Genomic DNA, 24,169 nt, shown 5'->3' with positions numbered 1-24,169 from the left:
CTCTCACAGGGATTTTGAGAGCAGAGAATTCTAATGGGGGTTGGGGGGAGGTAAACCATTATATAAAATATGAAGTACTTCTATCACAGATAAAGGAATTATTTTCCTAATGCCTAAAGAACTTCTATAAGTCAACAAGAAAAAATACTGATGACATAACACAAAAATAGACAAAAGATATAACTATTTAAAGAAACAGAAATAGTAATGGCTATTAAACTTCTGATAAGATAGTGAACCTCATTTATAACAGAACTGTTAATTAAATCCACTCTAAAAGTTTTCTCCATTTCTTCAAGTAGTTGAATCCTAAAATATTAATAATATTCCCTGATGACAAGACTAAAGGGGGTACAGCAATTGTTACACATTTACAGGTTGAATGTAAAATGGTACAAATCCTTATAAAGGTGAATTTAGCAATAACTGTCAAAATTACAAATGTACAGAATTTTTTACTTAGAAATTCCACTTTTGGGAAACCACACTACACAGATGTTTTATTAGTATATATATGTGTGGGTGTGTGTATATACAATTAATATGTAATTAATGATATGTAAAAATGCACTGAATTTCTATAATATTTTTTGATAATAGCAAAAGACTGGAAAGAACCTAATATTCATCAATAAGAGATGGGTTAAATAAATTATACATCTATACAGTGAATTATGTGTACCACACAAAAGAATGAGGAAACTCTCAAAATACAGATAGGAAAAAGTACATTCAATTTTTTTGTACATTGTAAATGCATTCTTATCTATGCAATAAACCAAATCAAATTAAAAATGTTAAAGAAATTGAAATTGAGTGGTGGGTTTTGGGCTGAACACATGCACATACTGTGTGTATGCACATATAGGAGGCTAAAGAGACAGGATTAAAAGAAGAAAGGAGTCCTGTGCTGGGCTGGGAGCTATTTAGAAACATGATAGTCTGTAAGTGCACTGGAAACTGTGACTTGAGGTCACCCACTGGAATTTTCATCCACTTTTGCAAGATGATATATCATGTGTGTTAATTACATTTTTTTGACAGGAGAAGCAATATGTGTTTCCATTCCTAACATTCTGCATTTAGATAATCCCCGAGAGCATTTTACAAACTGACTGCCAATAAACTACTGAGTCACTAGAGAAATAAACACAGCAAACTGAGATGAATAACTAATTCTGATGTCACAAAGCATAGACTCAAAATGCCTCGTGATAAAAATACGAAATGTCCCAGCTAATTGACTCTACCTTGAATACTTAATAAAAAATAAATTCACTTAATCAACATTTGAGGATGATAAAATTCAAGGTCTCCTAAAATAATGAATCTCGAAATGCTGAATGTCCTCCCTCTGACACCGAACATTTGAAGAGTAACATAGATCTTGTATATTTCACAGTTCTGGTGTCTAGCAGGTGAGCCAGAAATGTGTTTAAAATCAAGTTGTCTCTATTACTTAAGATGGTATCCATTAAATGTTAAAGAATGAATAAATAGATGCATACAGCAGCTAAAATGAGTTCCCCTTAGAGATTAATTTTGGCACCTAAAAAATCACCAGTGTCCTTGAGTTCACACTTAAATTTGTCTTATCAAGCTCTTCCTTGACTACTTCTAAAAAAGCCATTTGAAAAAAGGAAGTCAGAACATGTCTAGGATTAATGTTTATAAAAACTATTAAGGCTTATTTGGTGTTAATGCTACGGTGAACTGCACTTGTTCTGGACATGGAATTAATAAGTGCCTCACATAAACATAAAGGAACTTTAAAAAAAAAGGTGAACATGTTCAAATTTAGGTTTGAACACCTAAATCATATCATACACCATATGATAGCTACAGAAAGGATTCAGCAAAAGAACACTTCTCCTCACAGCTTTGGTATTTTCATCAAGCTACTCTGCCAAGAGATCTTGTGAGAATAGTTAGTTCCAAGCTGTTTTTGAGACAGAAAACCAGACAGCTGTTTGGCCATGTTGCATGCAGCTTACTTCCATTTTTTTCCTTTTCCGTCTTTTTTTAAACTCTCCTTCAAAATAAATCATAATATTGGATAGGCTATTTCCACTGGCACTTGGCTGTGTAATTCCAAGTCTACTGGAGTTTAGCATGCTTCCTGATTTCCTGTGGGGTGACAACTGGAGAGTGTCTATCTTCAAAAAGATGAAAAGTATCATTCCTCAAGACTACCACCGTCTTGCTGCGAGGCCGTGGGAAGTCTGTGTCAGTCTAGCATCTTCTGAAATGATTTCCATTACAGACATGTCGGTGGATATATGTTCAAGCTGTCAAAGGAATTCATTCCAACTGAAAATATCAGCCTGATTAAACAACTGGTTTTTAGATTTAAAAGTTATTCTTCTCTGAAATTAGTTTTTGTAGATAAAAAGAACAATAAAAAACTTATAAGAGGTATCTCTTTTTATGACCAAATGACCAAATTAATATTATGTTCTACCCATCGAAACCAGTATCTTTTTTTTAGTATAAGGATACCATATAAATCACATTTACTTGCAGATGGATAAGATTTGAGAGCCTCTATGCGTATTTTTACCTTAATGATTAGAATATAACTAAAAATGATTTATGAAGCAAGTAATCCAATTTTTAGTCTAGGTAATTATGTTCATATTATTATTATTATGTTTTTCTATTATATTACTACATCTGCTTTAGATTACTGGAAGAGCTACACAGCTAATACCCCTCCCAATGATACAAATTTGTTGAGTAAATGGATAGGTGAAAGAATGAAGGCTACTTAAGGATCATTAATAACAATAAGAATCTTTGAAATGAGAAATGGAAGTAGATGAAACTGACAACTGGATGAACATTTGAAATCCCCTTTGATTCATCAATTTCTAGGTGTGCCAAAGAAACTGATACAACAGTTTGAGAGTAAGGTGACATCAGGAGACATAACAATAATTTTCATATGTGTAGGATGAGACCAACTATCTATAGGTGTGGTCAAAAATGTGTATGTAAATGAGTGGCTAAGACCTGAAGAACCTCTTAGATCTAATCATAATTAATATATTAGTTCAGAGAAGGAGAATAAGATCACAATAAAAACTCTGAAAAATGAACATAATCACTTGTATTTTATCCAGTGGGAGGGGAAAAAAGAAAGAAAGCATATCTTTGGAGAAAGGGAGTGAGCGATATGAAGGTTAAGAAAAGGTGACAGTGTGTCACTGTGTTTCCAGAGCAAAGCAAACAAAGGTTCTGACTTGGGTTCTAGGTGGTCGACAGAAACCCCTAAATGATCAACTTTCAGTCTCCACCATACTTGATCTAATAGCAGCATTTGAAACAATTGATTGTTCCTCTGATTTCCAGGACACCACACTGTCTTTTTTTTTCCTCTTCTCAATCCTGCTCAAGACTTACTACATTTTCTCCTCCCTAACTTTCTAAAGTTGGAATACAACGCTGCCCAGTCCTTGGCCTTGTCTTCGGTTCAATCCACACTTACTCACATAGTGATCTCACCAAAGCTTGCAGATTTAAATGTCACCTATACTGATGCCTCCCACACTTAATATCTCCAGGCTTGATCTCTCCTCTTGAGGTCCAGATGAAGAATCCAACTGCCTTCTCAATCCCTTTATGTGACTGTCTAATAGGTACCTCAAACTTGTATCTCAAATTGAGTTCTATTCTTCATCTCCCAGTGTTTCCAGTCTCATTAAATAATTTTATTTTTTCAACTACCCAGGACTCACAAGTTGGAGTATGCTTGTCTGTTTTTGTTTTCCTTCCTACAACCAGTTTTTCTGCAAATCTTGTTGACTTTACCTTCAAAACATATCCAGCATTCAAACACTTCTCACCACCTCCCCTAAAGCCACCTTGGTCCAGGCTTTCATCATATTGAACTTGTGTACTAGAATAATGATCTGAACAGGTCACCCTGCTACTGCTCTTAGCTCCTTAGTTTTTTGGCAACATAGCAGACATTTTTTTGTTTGCTTTTGCTTTTTTTTTTTTCTTGTTTTTGGTAGTTTCCATCAATTTATTCTCTGTATTTCTTAAAAACAAAAACCACAAGTTTAACATTAATAATTTAAAATACTGTAGACCAAACAAATCCAGCTCTTAGTCACACTGCAAGTTGGTCTCTGATTTCTTTCCTTCTGTTTGCCAGATGATCTTCAATAACTCCTGCAAAGAAATTCCTCTTCAATAGGTTCATGCAAGAGCTAAAAGCTGGTCATCAACTTTATGAAAATGGTGTAAACTATTGCAAAAGAGGTCCATTCTCATCTCAAGCCTCATGCCATAACCACATTCATCACCATCAAGCTGCCCAAAGTCATTATTTCCTGAATGAGAGCAAAAGATTTTATTCTCTCCTCTTCATTTGGTGTCTCAAAAATGAGCTTTCAAATTGTGTTGAGGTCAGCATCTGTTTCAGGGAGCTCTCTAAATATTCCTTATAAAATATAACTCTGGTCATGTCATGCTTTTCCGTAAGACTTTGCAGTGCTTCTCTACTTTACTGTCAATAAAAGTCAAATTTTTACAATGAACTGAGAGATCCTATGCAATCTGCAATGTCAGCACCCCATCCCTACACACTAAAACTGCCAAAGAAGAAAACAATGATTTTCTAGAGCTCTTTTCCTACTCTCTCCCTCATCCACACTGCTCCCACCAGGTTGCCAATTTTGTTTGGGCATGCCAGATAGGATCTTACCTCAGGGCTTTTAAACTGGGGTCCCTTGCCTGGAATGTTATTTTCCCAGATATTGCAATGCTCATTTTCTCATTTCAAATCTTGCTTAGATTAGGCCTTTTCAGTGAGTCCTTCCAAGACTATCTAATTACAGTGCAAACTTCATCCTGGCATTCACTATTTTCCTCTATCTGCTTCATTTTCCTCCACAGAACATTTCCTTTTAACATACCATGAATATGATTTACCTCTTAACTTTGTTGATTATTTCTCTCCACTCTCTAGAGCACAAGTCCCAAGCAATACAAGGTTTTTAATCTACTTTGTTAACTGATATATCTCCAGAAAACAGTACAGCATCTTAAAAAAATAAGTGCTAACTAAAAATATTTGGATAAAGAAACATAAATTCTAAATATTTAACTAGCCTCCTTGAAGATCAATTTCCTAGAATAATTAATCAATTTTTCTGTTTTTATATGAGTAAATTTTTGAGTATGGTATTTCCATAGTACGAAAGTAAAGCCAGTAATCTTTTATATCATTTTCTGTCAAAGCATTTTAAGTTGATTTAGAGATAATTAGGAATTAACAGCTTTGATCTGCAATTTACTTACATCAAGGTCTACTATATTTGCTAATATTAGTTAAACATTAGTTAACTTTAAGTTTTATTTCAACAGGCTATTTTCAGCCAAGAAAGACACACAAATGTCATAAGACATTGTATTTAAACTTAAGGACTATTCAACTTAATTTTAATACAAGACAAGTAAATCTATCCATTGATATTCTATTTCATAGTCCAAACTATAAATTGATGTGCTGTTAGTTACACTAGAGTCCATGAAAACACAACAGTATATTTAAACTACAGATTCTTTAAACCCTATGAACATGCAAGAGCTATCAATAACGTTAATTAACAGTTACATACTACCTTGTCTCTAGAAGGAAATTTTATTAGTAAATGTATTATCTTTATGGGTTATCATTATTTTTACTATATGCAACTAAATAGTTATTGAAAAATAACCTTTCTTATCTCATCAGAAAAGTTTCAGTGCGGTTTATTTTTAAAACTCTTCCAAATCAACGCAATACTTTTAAAGTCTTAAAAATATGAAAATATATGAATATATTGAAATTAACACATAGGTAATAAAAGTACACTGGATAAATAATACAATTTATAAAATGTCATGTATAAAACCAGTTAATAAAATATTTAAACATTTCAGACTAGAGATTTCTCTATCAAGAATCATTAGGTTCTTGGGGCTTCCCTGGTGGCTCAATGGTAAAGAATCCACCTGCCAATGCTGGTGACACGGGTTGGATCCCTCGTCCAGGAAGATCCTACATGCTATGGAGCAACTAACCCTGTGGACCACAACTATTGAGCCTGTGCTCTAGAGCCCAGGAACCACAATTACTGAACCCACATGCTGCAGCTATTGAAGCCCAAGAGTCTTAAAGCCTATGCTCTGCAATAAGAGAAGCCACCCCAATGAAAAGTCTGCACATTGCAGCTGGAGAGTAGCCCCTGTTCACCACAACTAGAGAAAAAGCCCGTGCAGCAACAAAGACCCAGGACAGCCAGAAGTAAATAAATAATATTTTGAAAGAAACTTTAGGATCTTAGTGAGAAAATGGGGTATTATAACCATTTTTCAGGCCATTATTTCCAGTTCTATCAGGCACAGTTTATTGAAGTCCTTTTTCCATTTTCTTTTCCCCATATTTTATTTCCTCCAACTAATGGTTGTTGTTGTTTTATGGTTATTTTTATTCACTCAAATACTATTCATTTGTATATCCAGAAAATGAAATTCTCTGAAGGCCTAACACACATGCTTACAAAACTTTATCTCTGGTCTGCCTCTTCATACTTCAATACTTCTCACTCATTCATTTAGTCAGCCAGTCTCTCATTCATTCAGATATATTTATTAGATGCTTACTATTAATACATTCCAGGCCACTGAATTATTTTCATTTTCCCTTCTGTGTCATAAATCTCTCTCATTTCTGAGCCTTTGTCAAATATGTTTTATGTCTCCCTACTGCTCCCATTAGCACAGATGTACTTTATACATCCTTCTGGTTTCAGCTAAGATGTCAATTCTCTTTCTTCCATGCATAGTTCCACGGCTGTCTAGGACTTTTCCTATTAATTCTCCAAGCTCCGCTATTATCACTGCCCATTGACTTTATTCTGTCTGCCAAGAGTAGGAACTTTGTCTTATTTACAGTACAGTTTTACTGATTAAACTAATGAATAGGGTATAATAGATTCAATAATTTGAATGAGTAATCATCAGTGCCTAAATATTATAGATTGTGATAGAATTTCCAATGAATTAACTCTTCAAACATTCACAACTGTTGCATTGTGTATATTATTTAAATTTTGACTTTGAATACATTTCACTGATATTTTTAATTGGATTTATTGGATTTACATCAAGAATTTTAGTACATATTTTATTTGCCATACTTTGATAAATCTCACTACGGGTATAATAATTCAAGTACCTAAAAAACATTATATAGGGATTCCTGTAGTCCCAACATTTGAACGAATCATCAAAACTATTATTTAAGTCACTAATAGAGACATTTTTATATAATATATATATTCCGTTCCGTTCCGTTCAGTCGCTCAGTCGTGTCCAACTCTTTGTGACCCCGTGGACTGTAGCCTACCAGGCTTCTCCTTCCATGGGATTCTCCAGGAAAGAATACTGGAGTGGGTTACCATTTCCTTCTCCAGGGGATCTTCCCAATCCAGGGATCGAACCCGGGTCTCCCGCATTGGAGGCAGACGCTTTAACCTCTGAGCCACCAGGGAAGCCCAATATATATATATTATGTGTATATATATCAGGTGTAATAATGTAATATACTTGTATATCCTTAGGTGCTTAAATATTCCTACTTATCAGAATTGGAAAGATTTTCTTTTCATGCACAATGTACTGAATAATTTTGAAAAGTCCTTAATAAATATCACACTATCGTTAGAAGTTTATAAGCCCAATAAAAACAACTACACTTCCAAGGTTGATGACTACTATGATGTTGGAAAAGTAATAGTTTAATATATAAAATATTGAAGACTGTGCATGATATTAACTCCCTTAACTAACTTATTCCAAGAATACAAGGAAATGTCAGCTTAATGAACTATTTAAGAGATATGACTGTATCACTGACAAATGTACCCTGAGCTAAGTCTTAACAGTCTTTCACTCTCCCGTAATATATTTACCTTTTGACACCTACTTGGTTCCAATTCCAGCTTGTGCTGGAAGCCAGCAGAAATATCAATAACCTCAGATATGCAGATGACACACCCTTATGGCAGAAAGTGAAAGAAGAACTAAAGAGCTTCTTGAGGAAGGTGAAAGAGGAGAATGAAAAAGTTGGCTTAAAGCTCAACATTGAGAAAACTAAGATTATGGCATCTGGTCCCATCACTTCATGGCAAATAGATGGATAAACAGTGGAAAGAGTGGCTGACTTATTTTTGGAGGCTCCAAAATCACTACAGATGGTGACTGCAGCCATGAAATTAAAAGACACTTACTCCTTGAAAGCAAAGTTATTACCAACCTAGACAGCACATTAAAAAGTGTAGACATTACTTTGCCAACAAAGGTCCACCTAATCAAGGCTATGGCTTTTCCAGTAGTCATTTATGGATGTGAGAGTTGGACTACAAAGAAAGCTGAGTGCCGAAGAATTGATGCTTTTGAACTGTGGTGTTGTAAACGACTCTTGAGAGTCCCTTGGACTGCATGGAGATCCAACCAGTCCTTCCTAAAGGAGATCAGTCCTGAGTGTTCATTGGAAGGACTGATGCTGAAGCTGAAACTCCAATACTCTGGCCACCTGATTCGAAGAACCGACTCATTTAAAAAGACCTTGATGCTGGGAAAAACTGAAGGTGGGAGGAGAAGGGGACAACAGAGGATGAGATGGTTGGATGGCATCACTAACTCAATGGACATGAGTTTGTGTAAACTCTGGGAGTTGGTGGTGGACAGGTAAGTCTGCCATGCTGCAGTCCATGAGGTCGCAAAGAGTTGGACACGACTGAGCGACTGAACTGAAAACTGGTTCCAGTTACCCCTGAGACTTAAACTGCTTTCCTTCTCTTCTTTGGAATTACAATTCTTGAAATTATTATTTCTGGATGAAAGCTTTTCCTTTCCTTCCAAGAAATATTTATGCAGATTCATCACTGCCAAAGCAATGGTTGTTAACAAACTGCAGGAGATTAAGAAAACAAGTTTTCTTCAATGTATTGGTCATCTTTTTATTTTTCTCCTATCCTAGTGAAACTAGTTAAAACGTTGTGCTTTAAAGGTTGTATAGCTTCTCTCTTGGTCAAAGAAAAGCACCTCTCTCTGTCTCTCTATATATTTCTATCTATCTCTCTGTATATCTCTATCTATCTCTCTGTATCAAGAGTTTTTTAGAGTTATTTGTTTTTATACCAATACCAGATTTCACATGGTAGTAGTTTCTAACTCCTATGGAATTAACATATAGAAGGGCTAAGTGGTTTGGAAAGATCAAAAATAGAAGCAAATTCTTAGTTAGTTTAGGAGTTCTAATTTTCTCAAAGTTTCAAAATTGGTATGGTCCTTCCTTCGAAAAGCTTCTGATGGTCTTCTTGTTTTGTTCAAGTCAAAACAATCCAGCAAAGTATTTAATTCTAAGTACTTTGATCTTAGATTAGTTACATCTGAAACATGTCCAGATGGGTGACATGTAATCCATCATAATTGAATAAAATACCCCATTGGTCATGAAGTATAAAAGAAACAATGACAAGTAAGATCCTGAAGCTTTCAAAGAAAGGAAATAATTACTAAATGTAAATATCACCTCTTTTTCCCCTCTAAAAGAACCCTGACTCACATGAGCTCATTTTATATTTATTTTAAAATTAATAAATATTTTCAAATAACAACTTATATAAGTACTCCAAATTGCGAACTTTTCATTTATCATTTGTGTTTTTCTTTCTCCAATTAAAGTATACAATATTTGCATGGACAAAAGAAAAATTGTCAAAATAAGTTTCCTCAGTCTGTTTTAGGACTATCTCATTAAAATCACTGCAGATGCTGATTGCAGCCATGAAATTAAAAGACGCTTACTCCTTGGAAGGAAAGTTATGACCAACCTTGATAATATACTAAAAAGCAGAGACATTACTTTGCCAACCAAGGTCCGTCTAGTCAAGGCTATGGTTTTTCCCGTGGTCATGTATGGATGTGAGAGTTGGACTGTGAAGAAAGCTGATCGCCGAAGAATTGATGCTTTTGAACTGTGGTGCTGGAGAAGACTCTTGAGAGTCCCTTGTACCGCAAGGAGATCCAACCAGTCCATTCTAAGGGAGATCAATCCTGGGTGTTCATTGGAAGGACTGATGCTAAAGCTGAAACTGCAATACTTTGGCCACCTCATGTGACGAGTTGACTCGCTGGAAAAGACTCTGATGCTGGGAAAGGTTGGGGGCGGGAGGAGAAGGGGACAACCGAGAATGAGATGGCTGAATGGCATCACCGACTCTGTGGACATGAGTTTGAGTGAACTCCGGGAGCTGGTGATGGACAGGGAGGCCTGGCGTGCTGTGATTCACGGGGTCGGGGAGAGTCGGACACGACTGAGCGACTGAACGGAACGGGGTTCCGTTCCGTTCAGTCGCTCAGTCGTGTCCGACTCTTTGCGACTCCGTGGACTGTAGCCTACCAGGCTTCTCCATCCATGGGATTCTCCAGGCAAGAATACTGGAGTGGGTTACCATTTCCTTCTCCAGGGGATCTTCCCGACCCAGGAATCGAACCCGGGTCTCCCGCATTGGAGGCAGACGCTTTAAACCTCTGAGCCACCAGGGAAGCCCCGAACTGAACATTTAAATTGTATCAAATGAAGATGTCATTACTAAATCTTTGTGCCGTCCAACTAAGACTATACAAGGATAGAGACATCATCTGAAATTCACAGCAAGGAAAGACTCTAAGAGGAGTAGCTTCAAAGAAGAGCATGAGGGGAAAACCACAAGAAGAAAAATTATTTGACTCTCCTCAAACATTTACATTGCTCCAAATTTTGTTCTGGGTATGCCTAAACCAAAGATAGACTGAGAGAATAAATCATTAGGCATCTATTCCCACCTCATAGCTATGTAAGAAATTGCTCTGCAATATCCAAGAGCTTACATATGAAAACAATAGTGGTTATATTGTATATTTACTGTATACCAGACACTCTAGTGGGTTTCCCAGATGATGCTAGCTGTAAAGAACCCGCCTGACAATGGAGGAGATAAAAGAGACATGGGTTCAATCCCTGGGTCAGAAGATCTCCTGGAGGAGGGCATGGTCACCCACTCCAGTATTCTTGCCTTGAGAATCCCATGGACAGAGGAGCCAGGCAGGCTACAGTCCATGGGGTTGCAAAGAGTCTGATACAACTGAGGTGATTTAATATGCAGAGATTCTTGCAGGTGATCTGTGTGTACTAACTCATAAAGTATTAACTCAATGCTTACAACAATCTCATGAGACTGGTGTTATTATGATCTCTTTTTTTAAGAGAAAACCAACATTGAAATGTTAACAAGCACGGCTAAGCTCATATAGCCATTCTAGTCCAACCTCATTGGCCGAGTTCCTCAGTTCACCATTTCACTATCTCACAGAATAGGGGTTTAACAAGCATTTGTTGAATGAATAACAGCTGGCTATCTAGGCACTATTTGAAGACTTGCAGCAACATTAAACTTACCACTGGTGACACAATCTTCTCCATGCAGTCCCTCCGTTATTTATGTGTCTCACTTCCACTCCAAACCTGTCTGTGACTGACACCGGTATCTTAACCTCATTTTCTCTCTATTATCCTGCTCCTCCTCCTCTGGAATTATCTAGCTTGTTCACGTTCCTCAGCTCTTGATTTTTTTTTCACGAAATTGCACCAGGTTTATCCTATTAGTTTTATCCATTCTATAGTTCTTTGGGTAAATGGTTTACCATGCCCTAGGTCACATCCCCAGGTCAGATGATGTCTAGGCTCCTGCAAAGGGCAAGAATGAAATATAGCAAAGCACAGAGGATCACTAAACAGAGGGACAGTCCCAGACCTGAGATCCAGATCAGGTCTCCTGGCACTGATCCACAGCAGTAGAGAACCTTCTGGTAAATGGAAGCAAAGCTCTACATTATTAAAACCAGAATCAAAGCCTGTCAAGAACTGAAGGCTAAAGTATCAATTGTTCTTCAAAGAACCAACACCTAAGGTCTTATTAACATCATAATAAATGAAATTGATTATGACAAGTTTAGTATAAGCATCTTTGTAAATAAAAACCACACACTGGTATACAAAAGAAATTAATTTATACTTCATGGCAATTTCGACTATGTCAGTTCAGTCAGTTCAGTCGCTCAGTCATGTCCGACTCTCCACGACCCCATGAATCACAGCACGCCAGGCCTCCCTGAGTACTAAAATCTCAAGTTATAGAGAGAAGGGGAAAATAATATGTTAATATCAAAACTAAATATCTGTGAAACTAACATGCTCTTCCTTACTGTGGAGGACTGTTAGAGACTGTTCCAAATAGAAAAAAAAAAAAAAGCAACTGGGAGTACAATGACCTACATTAGTGGGACAGAACAATCAGTACACTTGAAAGTCATATAATAACAGCACAAAGGAAAACTTAAGCAACATTTTCCTGTTTTCTTTTCAGTCCCTGTGTGGGAACACTTGCTTAAAATTAAAATAAAATCTTGGAGCAAGAGGTCTAGATAGAAAGCCAGATCCTGCGTCATCAGATTGGAACAAAACCTAGATGTGTACTTGAAAAAGAAATGCAGCCTCTCATTCTTTCTCTGACTCAAGGGTTCCTCAGAGAAGTGAATGTGTGTGTGTTGCAAGTTTGTAAAGCAAGTATGTAAAGATACATTATTTCATTTTTTTCCCCCCCCGCTTACATAGAAGAGCAAGTGGGGATGGTCACTGGCGATTTCAATTAATTTAATGTTCAGAAAGTTTCAATGTCAAACCACAAGATGTCAGAGACTTTAAAGGACAGAAACATACTAATACTTAGGGATGGGACCGAACACAGCACAAGGTCTTCAAGATTGAGCAAGCCTCCTAGGTTAGCACTATGTCTAACATCTCTATCCTTTGTGTATGCAAATTAGTCTCCTACTCTAGGGTAACTGCCTACACACACCACCCTCTCACCAGTGCAAAGACAGGCTCATTCTCTGAATGTTCTTTTCTTTTGCCACCTTTCTCTCTCTCTTTTTTTTTTTTTTTGCCTTCACATCATTAATTTTTTTATGTCTTCTTCATAGCTTTGCTTATTCTCCGCTCACCTTCCGTGCTTCTTATTCTTGCTCTGCTTCATTTTATTTCATCTTTACAGAAAAACTGTCCATCTACAGTTGAGCACGTTTCTATGTTTTCAAGTGAAGTCACATGTTCTATTATTTTAACTATGGCCTGTAGCCTTAGCTTGGTGAGAAGTAACTACAGATTTCAACTCACAAATCCTAAGAGTTTTCATTACACAAAGAGTAAAATAATCAACAAAATAAGTTGTTTTTTCTTGCAAAGCAAAATTTTATACTTAGATTACAGAAGGATTTTTATTTCAGTGGAAATGTAAATCTGAGTATCATTGAATCTGCCTATAAGACTACAAAGATGTTATATATATGTTATATAACACATATATAAGCTTTTTAAATTTGGGCTAATAACATTTCCAGTGCTTTGTATGAATGAATGTGTGGACATGTGTTGTGTGTGTTCAGTTAATCACAGTTGAAGACCATATATGTTGAGGCAGACTGCTGGGTTCAAAGTCTGGCTCTGTCTCTTACTATTTATGTGAATTTAGGCAATTGACTTAATCGCTCTATGCCTCAGTTTCCCCTGTAAAAGGCACATAATAATAATAATAATATCTACTTATTAAGTTGCTTGCTAGATTAAAGAAGATAATTCATGCAACCTGAATGGAAAATGCCTGGAACACAGGAAAAACTATTGTTAGTTGTTACTTTCAAAAGAGTAAGGAAAATAGCACAAATGGTTGTGTCTCTGCTAAGCAGGATGTGCCACCCCATTCGCAGTAGTTACCTATCAACAATCTGCACGCAGGCTAAGTCGCTTCAATCATGTCTAACTGTTTGCAATCCCATGGACTGTATGTAGCCCACAAGGCTCCTCTGTTCTCCAAGCAAGAATACTGGAGTGGGTTGCCATGCCCTCCTCCAGGGGATCTTCCCTACTCAGGGATCGAACCAGCACGTCTTATGTTTCCTGCATTGGCAGGTTGTTTCTTTACCACTAGCGCCACCTGGGTGGAGAAGGAAATGGCAACCCACTCCAGTGTTCTTGCCTGGAGAATCCCAGGGAAGGGGGAGCCCGGTTCCGTCTATGGGGTCACACAGAGTCGGACACGACTGAAGTGACTTAGCAGCAGCAGCAGCAGCAGCGCCACCTGGGAATAGTCTCAGACAAAGGAAGTAGTAGTGACAAAGTTCCCACTCACAATGGAGAGGTGATTCTGGAAGTGCTGAGAATATTGAACTTCAGTGGGAAACTATGCATCAAGAAGAAAGAGCAGGACCTCTGCCTGTGTTTTGCCTCCTAGTTCATCACCAATTTCAGATAAGCAATTAAGAGAAAGAATGATCACAGGACTTTCTAGTTCCTTCCCCCTCCAGCTCAGTGCTGGGACTGCCGCTTTGGGGATGGCATATATTCCCAACCCCTGATGTGAGAGCTTTGGGGGCTGAGGACAGAGCAGGTAACCAAGTGCCAACACAATGGCTGTGGGAAGAGGAGGCTGCAGAATTACCAACATCTGAGCAGTAGTTTTTGAGAACAGCAGGATGAAAAGGAAGATGATCTGATAGAGGAAGAGACTCTAGAAATGTGCCATCATACTTAAAATTTTGTTGGAGTCACCAGGTTTGCAACACAGTACTGTGATGTGCACAAATGACTAGATATCATTTGAAAATATCAAGGTGTTAAGGGAATGTTTCACTGAAGAGGTGTGGTATTAATTTTACCCTCTTTATTGAACAACAAATATGATCCATGTCAACAGTAGCTTAAGTTCAGGTTCTTACCATTATTCTGTACAGAACTGGATCATAATCATTTATTTACTAGGTTTGTAAGATGTTGGCTCTGCACACCCCTGACATCTGCATAACACCAACAGATCTCTAGTCCCTTCAAAGAAACAGAATGCACCAAGGGACCTCTCCTCCCACACAACCGGAAGAGGAGGTTTTCTGCAGATTTACCGAGTACACAGTGTTCTTGTTCCTTTGCTGGACTCACACTATCTGACCACAGGAAGCTGCAGGGCCATGCCCTCAAAGAAGCTCAAGTACAGCTTGTGCTGTTGGTTAGCTGGGGGTGGGAGGAATGGTGGGGTGGAGGGAAGGGTGCTAAAATTCAGGGACTCAGTTTCTGCAGGAACCCACACATAATGACAAATATTCAGAGACATTAAATCTTGAGAAAAGTAAACGGGTGATTGGAGGTCATTGATCATTATCCTAAGTTATTTGTTTAAAGTGGATTTTGTTTGCAACACTCCCTTTTCTCTTTCCTCTGACAAACACAGCGTGAATGAAAGGTAAAGGGAATAAAACATTTAATCAATCATCTAGGGGCCAGGACTGAATTGCTTTCTGTTACACATTTGCTGCCAAGTTCACAGAATCAGGTTTGTTTTCAATTATTTGTAATATGCTTTCCCAGAAGAATTTATAATAGGCTGTTTAGGCATTGTTCCCTTTTCTATTAATGATAAAAATACAACTGTTCCTCCTTAGCAAAAGAGAAAAGGAGTTAAATTAGGAAAATTGTTATAAATGTCGCTGTTGGGCTTAAGAATTTTTTTGCTTTTTTTCCTTTTAAACTGGCTCCAATGAGAAATGGCAACCAGACTATTTTCATTTCTTCTTTCCTCTTATTATGTATATTTCCAAAATAAAAAGTTAACATTAAATCTCTTTTTTGAGATAGTTTATAATAATGATACCTAAGATATCTAATGATATCAAACATGATACCTAATGATATAATAATGATTGGAGAAGGAAATGGCAACCCACTCCAGTGTTCTTGCCTGGAGAATCCCAGGGACGGGGGAGCCTGGTGGGCTGCCGTCTATGGGGTCACACAGAGTCGGACACGACTGAAGTGACTTAGCAGCAGCAGCAGCAAGATACCTAATGATATCTAACATGATTATGTTGCTTTTGTAGTTCTAACAGCTGTGAACTTGGTTCCTTGAAATAAAAGAACACTGTGAGTCTGGTGAATATTTACAAGACAGGAATGCAATGTTTCCAATCTCTCCATTCCAAAACTACCTTTTCTCTCTCATCACAGACTTCTCTCTGTCTTTTCTCTAGGTTTTCCATGTCCCACCACTATCAGCATCCCAGCCATCTTCAGTATCTCTAAGTCTGATGAGATGCTTATTAAAACATAGACTCATTAATAGGAGATGTCATCCCTTATTACATGACTAGTTATGGCAGCCTTTTGAGAGACACAAAGAAGAATTTCTGAAATCATCTATAGGCATCCCCGTTAGGCTGATTACCTAATGTGGAAAGAACATATAGATTTCTCTTATCCAATCATCACACTCCATAGCCCAGGCCCAGAGACCACAAAGTTCATGCTTCAAAGAACACCTTTATTCACAATGAAATAGAACTAGTTTTCAAAAAACTCAGGCCTATGACTTGCATTAGTATGGGCTGTCGTTTATTTACAGATTTTTCTGAAAATCTGATCAATATTCATTCCTTCTTTCCTAACAGTGCACCTCCTCTCCCCTTCTTTTTCTTCTCTATCATAATTGAGCACTTTCACTGGTTTATCTCGTGACCTTTCCATCTTCCAGAATTCACTGAAGCAGAAATAGCCTTTCCTCTCAACTGCTCCATCTATACCTCAGCTTCTTTCGAGTCCCTATAACTGGGACTCAAAAGTATGTCATATTTAAAAAAAAAATTACCCTCAATTTTAAATTACCACCTTGTTTTTACCAGAATCTCTTCCTTCACAGTTGTAAATCCCTATTTCCTTCCTGTAGTCCATTTAGGAAAAATGGCACTGACAAAGAGAAAACATTTTCTTATAAACACCATCATGAATTATATAAATCATCAAGTTTATAATCTCTACAGAAGTGCACATATACCATCAAAATGCCATTCCTCCTTTAAATAAAAATACAATATGTATGTAGGTCAACAAACTAGTGAAAAAAATATTTTTTAAAAGCATTACAGAGTTTATATACCCAAATGAATGTTGCTCTTCCAAAATAATTATTTACAGTGTTCTATTTATAACAATAGTGTCTTTTCCTTAATCATTTTAACACTCCTTGCATTTTCCTCTATTCCCAAAGTTTTTCTTTAAGTGGTAGGAGCACAACTACTTCAAAAGCAAAGGTTATTGGGGAAAAGAAAACTGAATCACAAAAATTAAAGACCAGGGTAGAAATAAAAAATTCAAATTGGAAATAGAGAAAGATACAGCTAGCAAAGCCAGCCTACATTTTCCCTCCACTACCTAGAATTACAGAAACTCCTTACAGTTTTAGTATTCTTAAAGAATTAAAACAGAAAACCCTTGGGAAATATTAAACATTTAACAAAGAAACTGGCAAGCAAGGAGAATTTACTTGAGAAATCTTTTCACTTGTCAAATCAAATACTTGTTAGCCCATTGAAAACAAATAAATAACCATTTATGATGAAAAGGGGTTTACTATGTCAATATCACTTATTTAAAAACAGATAGAGAAAGAAGAAAACATGACAGAATATACACTATGCTTGAATCTTAAATGTAATATATAATTCTGTCTGCTGTTTTCAGTCATTAATGTCATTAAAACACAGAATTAAATTAATTTCAACACATTATCATTTTAGTGTATAGTCTCATTTTATAAAATAATTTCCCCAATCTTCACACATCATTAGATGAAAGATGTTAATGTTATTTTTCTCTTTAACTTTGAGAAGCAGAAGAACAACTATGGGTTCATCTAAAATGTCCTTCCAGCTTCTGGAATAGGTTGTGTTTGTACTTCAATGAACATCTGTTTGACAAATTGAAATGCTAATTATGATTTATCATTTCCATGACACGAAATATCAAGATGGTAATAAACATTGATGACTAACTATATTTTTCTGTTTCACCCAGATGTTTGGCATCACAGAAGATACCAACTTAGTTTTACCAATTTTTTTTTTTATTTTTTAATTCTGGCACTTTATGGTGGAGGAGAAACTAATATGAATGATGTGATGGGTGCTTTAGTTTTTTCTTGTGTAAAATTTGACTGGCAAGGCTTTGAAGATAGAGAAATGAAACTGCACTTAAAAATAAATGTCTTTCAAAGTTTTACCAATACAGCCAAGAGCCAGATCAAATTGCTTAAATTATTTATGTCATAACAGTTTTTCAAAGCAAGTCTCTAAATTCAGAGTTCATCCTTTAGATCTTATTTCAAGAATGTACCATTGTGATACAGCTTTGAATATATGATATATAAGATTTAATATAACAATTTGGAATCTGGAGATTGAAGGACATAAAATCAGTATACACTAGTTTGCTTTCGTTTAATATATAACAACATTTGGGCTTTCTACACCTTTCTGGAAAACTGTAATCAAGTTCTCCTTTATGAGCCTGGAGCTCCTTCCCCTGATTTTTTAAATAACAACATTTTAGCTTTCTTAGGAAGCAAATGGAATTATCAAATAGTCCATTGCTTATTATATAAATCACACCAAGGTCTGAGTGCACATTTCCCAAAAGATTATTTTCACATCCTGCAACAAAGAGAATATGTAATGCTTGCAATGTTCTTGTGAGAAATTTCTCTGTCCAAAACTGTGTGTTTGCTCTTTGATTTTGCTAGTTCTACCTCATCTCTTTGACCTCTAAAGGTGGAAATGCCTCAGGGCTCAGTCCTAGGGCTGCTTCTCTTCTTGGTTTTCATGTACTTCCTGGGTGATCTCATGCAGTCTTACAGCTTTAAATTCTCAAATTCATATATTTCAGCAGTATTTATCAACTGAACTCTAGAACTCTATATGCCACCTATTCAACCTCACCATAATGTCTAATAGACATTTTAAGTTTAACATATCCAAAACTGAACTCCTGTTATTGCCCTTCAAAACCTGCTATACTCACAAGTCCTCCCCAACAAGCTTGATGCAACTCAATCCTTCCAGTCAATCCAGCCAAAAACTGTAGACTCATTCTTTACTCATCTCATTCTCACACACCTAATGGAAAACTCATCTGCAAATCCTCCTGGCAGAGGCAATCGGTCAGGAAATCCTATTGGCACTACTTTAAAAATACATCTTCTATTCAAACAATTCTTAGCATCTTTTGCTCCTGCCACCATGCTCTAAATCACTATCATTAAGCCCTGAAGTACTGCAAATGTCTCTTAACTGATCTCTTGCTTTTACCCTCCCCACCTATGTGCTAACCAGCCCAAGACAGCCAGGGAGAGGGGGAGAAGCACAGGAAAGGAGAAGGACTGTTGAAATGTACTGGGTTTCTTTTTTGAGGTGTTGAGAATGTTCTACAAATAGATTGTGATGATGGTGGCACAATTTGGTGAAGATACTAAATATAACCGACATGTACACTTTCAATTTCTGAATTTTGTGGTATGTGAATTATATCTAAATAAACTGTTAAGGTAAGATTTTCCAATGTTACCTTACTTGTAAGATGACAAGTTAGACTGACACAGCTTCCTGGATGCTGGTAGAACGTATCAGACTCCAACAATGGGAAAAGGGTCTTTGTCACTCTAAGTACAGGAGGTATCACGAGCATCAGCATATTTGAGGCCAGTCCTTGAGCCTCACTTTGGCACAGAGAGAGATGTAGTAAGAACCAGCTGATGCTGGGGCTCCAGCAGGTTGTATTACAGATGAAGAATTCTGAGCAGAAGGAACCCAAATCTTTTACTTTGGAGGGAGATACCACTTATATCTTCCAAGGCTGTAAGCAAACCTGCCCTTGATGTCACAGGGGGACACTATCACTATTTTCTAGGAATGTTCACTCTATACATAGTTTTGAAAAGATAGTCCCAAAGAAAGATCAATGCTTCTGGTATAAAAATTTATAACCAATTTATCAAGTGTGTCATCTCAATTTAGGTGTAAGCTTCAAATCTCCACTATTAACCGCACTATAACTATTATTTCAAGAAAACATCACACAAATTAGGTTTTAAGTTGTAATAATTTTTAGATGGGTATTGATATACTAATTTTATCATTTAATTTTACCTCAGAGGGCTTCCCTTATGGCTCAGACAGTAAAGAATCTGCTTGCAAGGAGGGAGACCTAGGTTCGTTCCATGGGTTAGGGTGATCCCCCAGAGAAGGAAATGGCAATCCACTCCAGTATTCTTGCCTGGAGAATTCTATGCACTGAGGAGCCTGGCAGCCTACAGTCCATGGAGTCACAAACAGTTGGACACAACTGATTAACATTTTTGCTTTCACTATGTTTCTCATCTTTGCTGATGAGGAAACAGGCTCAGAGTGGTTAAATAATCTGCCCAAGAGTAAACAAGTTGGAAGTGACAGAATTAGGACAGTCCAACTGTGAGTGTGTGTTGTGGAGCTGTGCAGGTAAGCTGGGGCAGGCAAACCAAGTGGAATGTACCTGCCACAGACAACTCCTCTGCACAATTTCCGCCCCACAAACCCAGACATTGTTTAATCCCCACAAAAACACAAGTTGCAAAATGTTCACATAAGCACCATTTACAAAAATCAAGTTGTAAACTTCATATATCATCCTGCTTTCCAATGTTCTGTCTACTGCTATTAGGCCTCCCAAAGATTTCCAAAGGCATGAAGCAAAAAATAGCATGAAGGCATTCTGAGTCCCATTTCTTTGAACTGTCACTTTGGGCCACAAGTATTAATAAGGCTGTGTTTCCAATAATGAGGACATTTTCCCAGTGAAGTGCCCCAGAATGAAATTTCGTTGTCTATATCGGTACAATCTCAGGATGGAACATTTGACAAATAGGGAAGCAATTCTGATACAAGATTTTTTTCAATATCACATTATAAATGGTGACTGTATAAATGTGATGAAGAGAAAAATATACATTTCCTTCAATATTCTGTTAACCATTTAAAATTTTCATCTGATATGATGAAAGTATTACATAGATCTAGTTAAACCTAAAGTTTTCATAGGACATTGAGCAGGATATTCAAGTAGAGATTAACTGGTATAGGAAACATATTAAGTTCTGTTTCTAAGTTTTAACGAAAGACTAAAACAACATTTAGTAATCTTTTTTTTTCATGTTAACAGTTAACCATAATTTTCAAATAAACATATTAATTGGTAATAATCATAAATTTGATTTTTTTCACACTGCTTTAAGCAGTGAAGCAGCAAATAAGATAACTTCCCTTCATCTTAACTGAAGCAATTACCTCAGAGAGATTTGAAATTTAGGTAACTTATAAATCTTTAATAGTTCAATGCCTCAGAAAATTAACCCTGGTAAATTTTAATTATAATTTCAAAATATATTATTTACAATTTGCTACTGCTTTCTAATTTCTTTGTTCCACAGCCTTTTCTATAGTTTTTAGAGGCTCCAGATACAATTTTCTTAAAATTGATTTACACTGGTTTTTAGAAGATTTAATCAAGAACTTCACTAACAAGATGATTTTATTTTTCTAAAGCATACTATTTCCAAAATTGAGGTTATTTGTTAGCACCTCCTTCCAGAGTTTTCAGCCTTTACTCCAGGTGTCATGAGGCTCTGCAGGTCTAATGTGAAAAGTTTAGGAAGAACTTTGGAATAGCAGACACACTGCTGAAAACACACAGAAGATAATGCTAGACAGAGCTAGAATGAAAAGTCATTACAGGAATGACTCATGATAAATTAAAATATCCAGAGTAAGTAAAAATATACAGAAAACAATAGTATTAAGGAGATTTGTAATAAAACTCTGAAATTGTATTTGCAGGAAACTCTGAGGTCTTCAAAAAGATACCAAACATTTTTATTAAATTGGTAAATCTCCCAATTTAACAGCCTAGCTGACAAACTTCCCCAGACAGAACAAGCACCGTGAAGAGGCTGAGTCATTTGTTTTTATAAGTGCTCTGTAAGTAATTATTTCTGAACTCCCAGGCCCACCATCGGTGAGGGACAATGGGGAAGGAGGTTTTCGTCTTGCGCTCAGCAGGGGCCTCTAGGCTCATATGTATTCCCACCCACTATTACTACACCACAGTTTGCGCAATTTCACTTCAGACACTGTTAATCATTTCAGCATTCAAAAAGGCTCCTTGAAAAGTCCAGCTAAAGGAGCACACTGATTCACGTGGCTTAAAAATATCCTTGCAGTTCAAAAGCTATTCTTTTATTAAAGGCAATAAGGCAGCAGCATGAGAACACATTAGGTACATATGGATTCTTCTAGAGCGTTCACTTCCACATTTCTCTGTATATGATATTCTGCCTTTGTTCTAAGTCACAGCAAATACAATAGCCAAAGACAATGGAGACTGCTGAGGATACCAATTTACTTGAAGAAGAATTCTCAATCAATTGGAAAAGACATGCTGAAAAGCCTTAGAAAGACCCCTTCACGGAGGATAAATAAGTCTTTAAACAAAACAACACTAGGAGACAAAAAGTAATCTGTGGAGAAAGGTCTGACTTGTAATGTCATATAACTCATATCTAAAATCCATGGTATAGTAATCGTTATATTTTAATAAACACTTTCACTTTTCTTGATTTAATCTGAAATATCATTAACATTATTATTTATAAAATAATTATACATTTTTACTCAGTATGATTCTCATAAAATCTTGTCAGTTCAAGATTCTATTAGTCTAATATCAATTTTTATGTGTGACACTGTTTTGCAGAACAAAGCCTATTGTTTTATTTGAGTTTGACTTTTTTTCACTTTTTGGAAAATAAACTTTTAAAACTTAAAAAATGCTAGCCCATTTACAGATTTTTGCTAATTGGGTTCAGAAATCCCAAAACATTAAAACTTAATTTTGAGCTTTACATTACCATGTCAATAATGTCTCCCTAATAAAGAGATTCTTGAGAAAAAAGAAGAAAAGGGAGAGAATGAAATTATGGATATTTAAATAAATTCTTTTGACTGTTTTGAATGTACAGAAGTATGTATCTGAAGGACTCAGGCTAGTACATCCTGAAATATGCTCCAACAACTTTAAAAAGGCTTTTGACATATTTGATTTTCCTGTGGATCTGGAAGTTTCTGGTTATAAATAGAACACCTTTAAAATACAATTTCCAGTACTTGTATACTAATGTCATAAAGTTTTTTAGGTTGATCACATCATAGATACAATTAGAACTAATATAAGTGATAATTTATAATAATCTATAACTTCTTTTTCCCCTAGAAATATCTTTTTATTATTTATTCACTCAATTCTGAGCCAATGCATATAAAAATAAAAATGTGTATATCCTTTGTCTAGTGATTCATCTTTGATTTATTTACAGATATACTTATGGACAAATATAACCATACTTGCACAAGATGTCCATAACTGCATTGTTTATCATCATTAAAAGTTGGAAACAAAGAACCATTAATGAGGATATAATTAAATAAATTGTAGGGCTCCTATTTTCCAATGAAGTACTACATCACAATTAAAATAAACAATGTAAATTTACCAATGCTGAAATGGAAAAATAAAAAACACTTGTCTATAGCATCATGAGTGAAAAAGTAAATCATAAATAACATGTAGAGGATAATTCCATTTGTGGGAAAAAAAAAAAAAAGAATGGTTCAGACAGTAAAGAATCCACCTGCAATGTCGGAGAACTGTGTTCAATCCGTGGGTTGGGAAGGTCCACTGGAGAAGGGCATGGCAACCGACTCCAGTATTCTTGCCTGGAGAATCCCATGGACAGAGGAGCCTGGTGGGCTATAATCCACAGGGTTGCAAAGAGTCGGACACGACCAAGCGCCTAAACACAGCAATACATTTTCTACACATTTTCATATATGCATTACAAGTGATATCTAGGAGGATACACACCAAACTGTTAACAGTTGTTAGTAGTGGAAAGAGCAGGGGGAGAAGGGAGGACTCTTCCTCTCATCTTGGCCTATTGATCATAGTGCAGTTATCCTCACATAATTACTCTCTATAACTTTGTACTGTTTATTTTTAAATTGGTATTTAAAAAGTATTAAAACAAAACTTGATGCATGCTATAAAACTTTTTGCCTCTTTAAAGAAATTTTTAGGCTGGATCCCTCATGCCTAAGCATTACCCATAAG

The 24,169-nt window shown here is 36.3% G+C and overlaps 1 protein-coding gene across 1 annotated transcript in view; it reads right to left on the bottom strand.

Annotated features, from left to right (window-relative positions):
• LAMA2 (laminin subunit alpha 2) overlaps positions 1-24,169 on the bottom strand; it is a 710,698-nt gene that overhangs the window by 449,078 nt on the left and 237,451 nt on the right. The gene's annotated exons all lie outside the window — the stretch shown is intronic.

This window comes from Moschus berezovskii, chromosome 10 (genome assembly GCF_049115385.1).
Source record: "Moschus berezovskii isolate FMDL1 chromosome 10, NW_MosBer_1.0, whole genome shotgun sequence".
In the NCBI taxonomy this organism is placed as follows: Eukaryota; Metazoa; Chordata; class Mammalia; order Artiodactyla; family Moschidae; genus Moschus; species Moschus berezovskii.
Note: the sequence above shows the minus strand (reverse complement) of the source record. Positions and strands in the feature narration are given on the sequence as shown.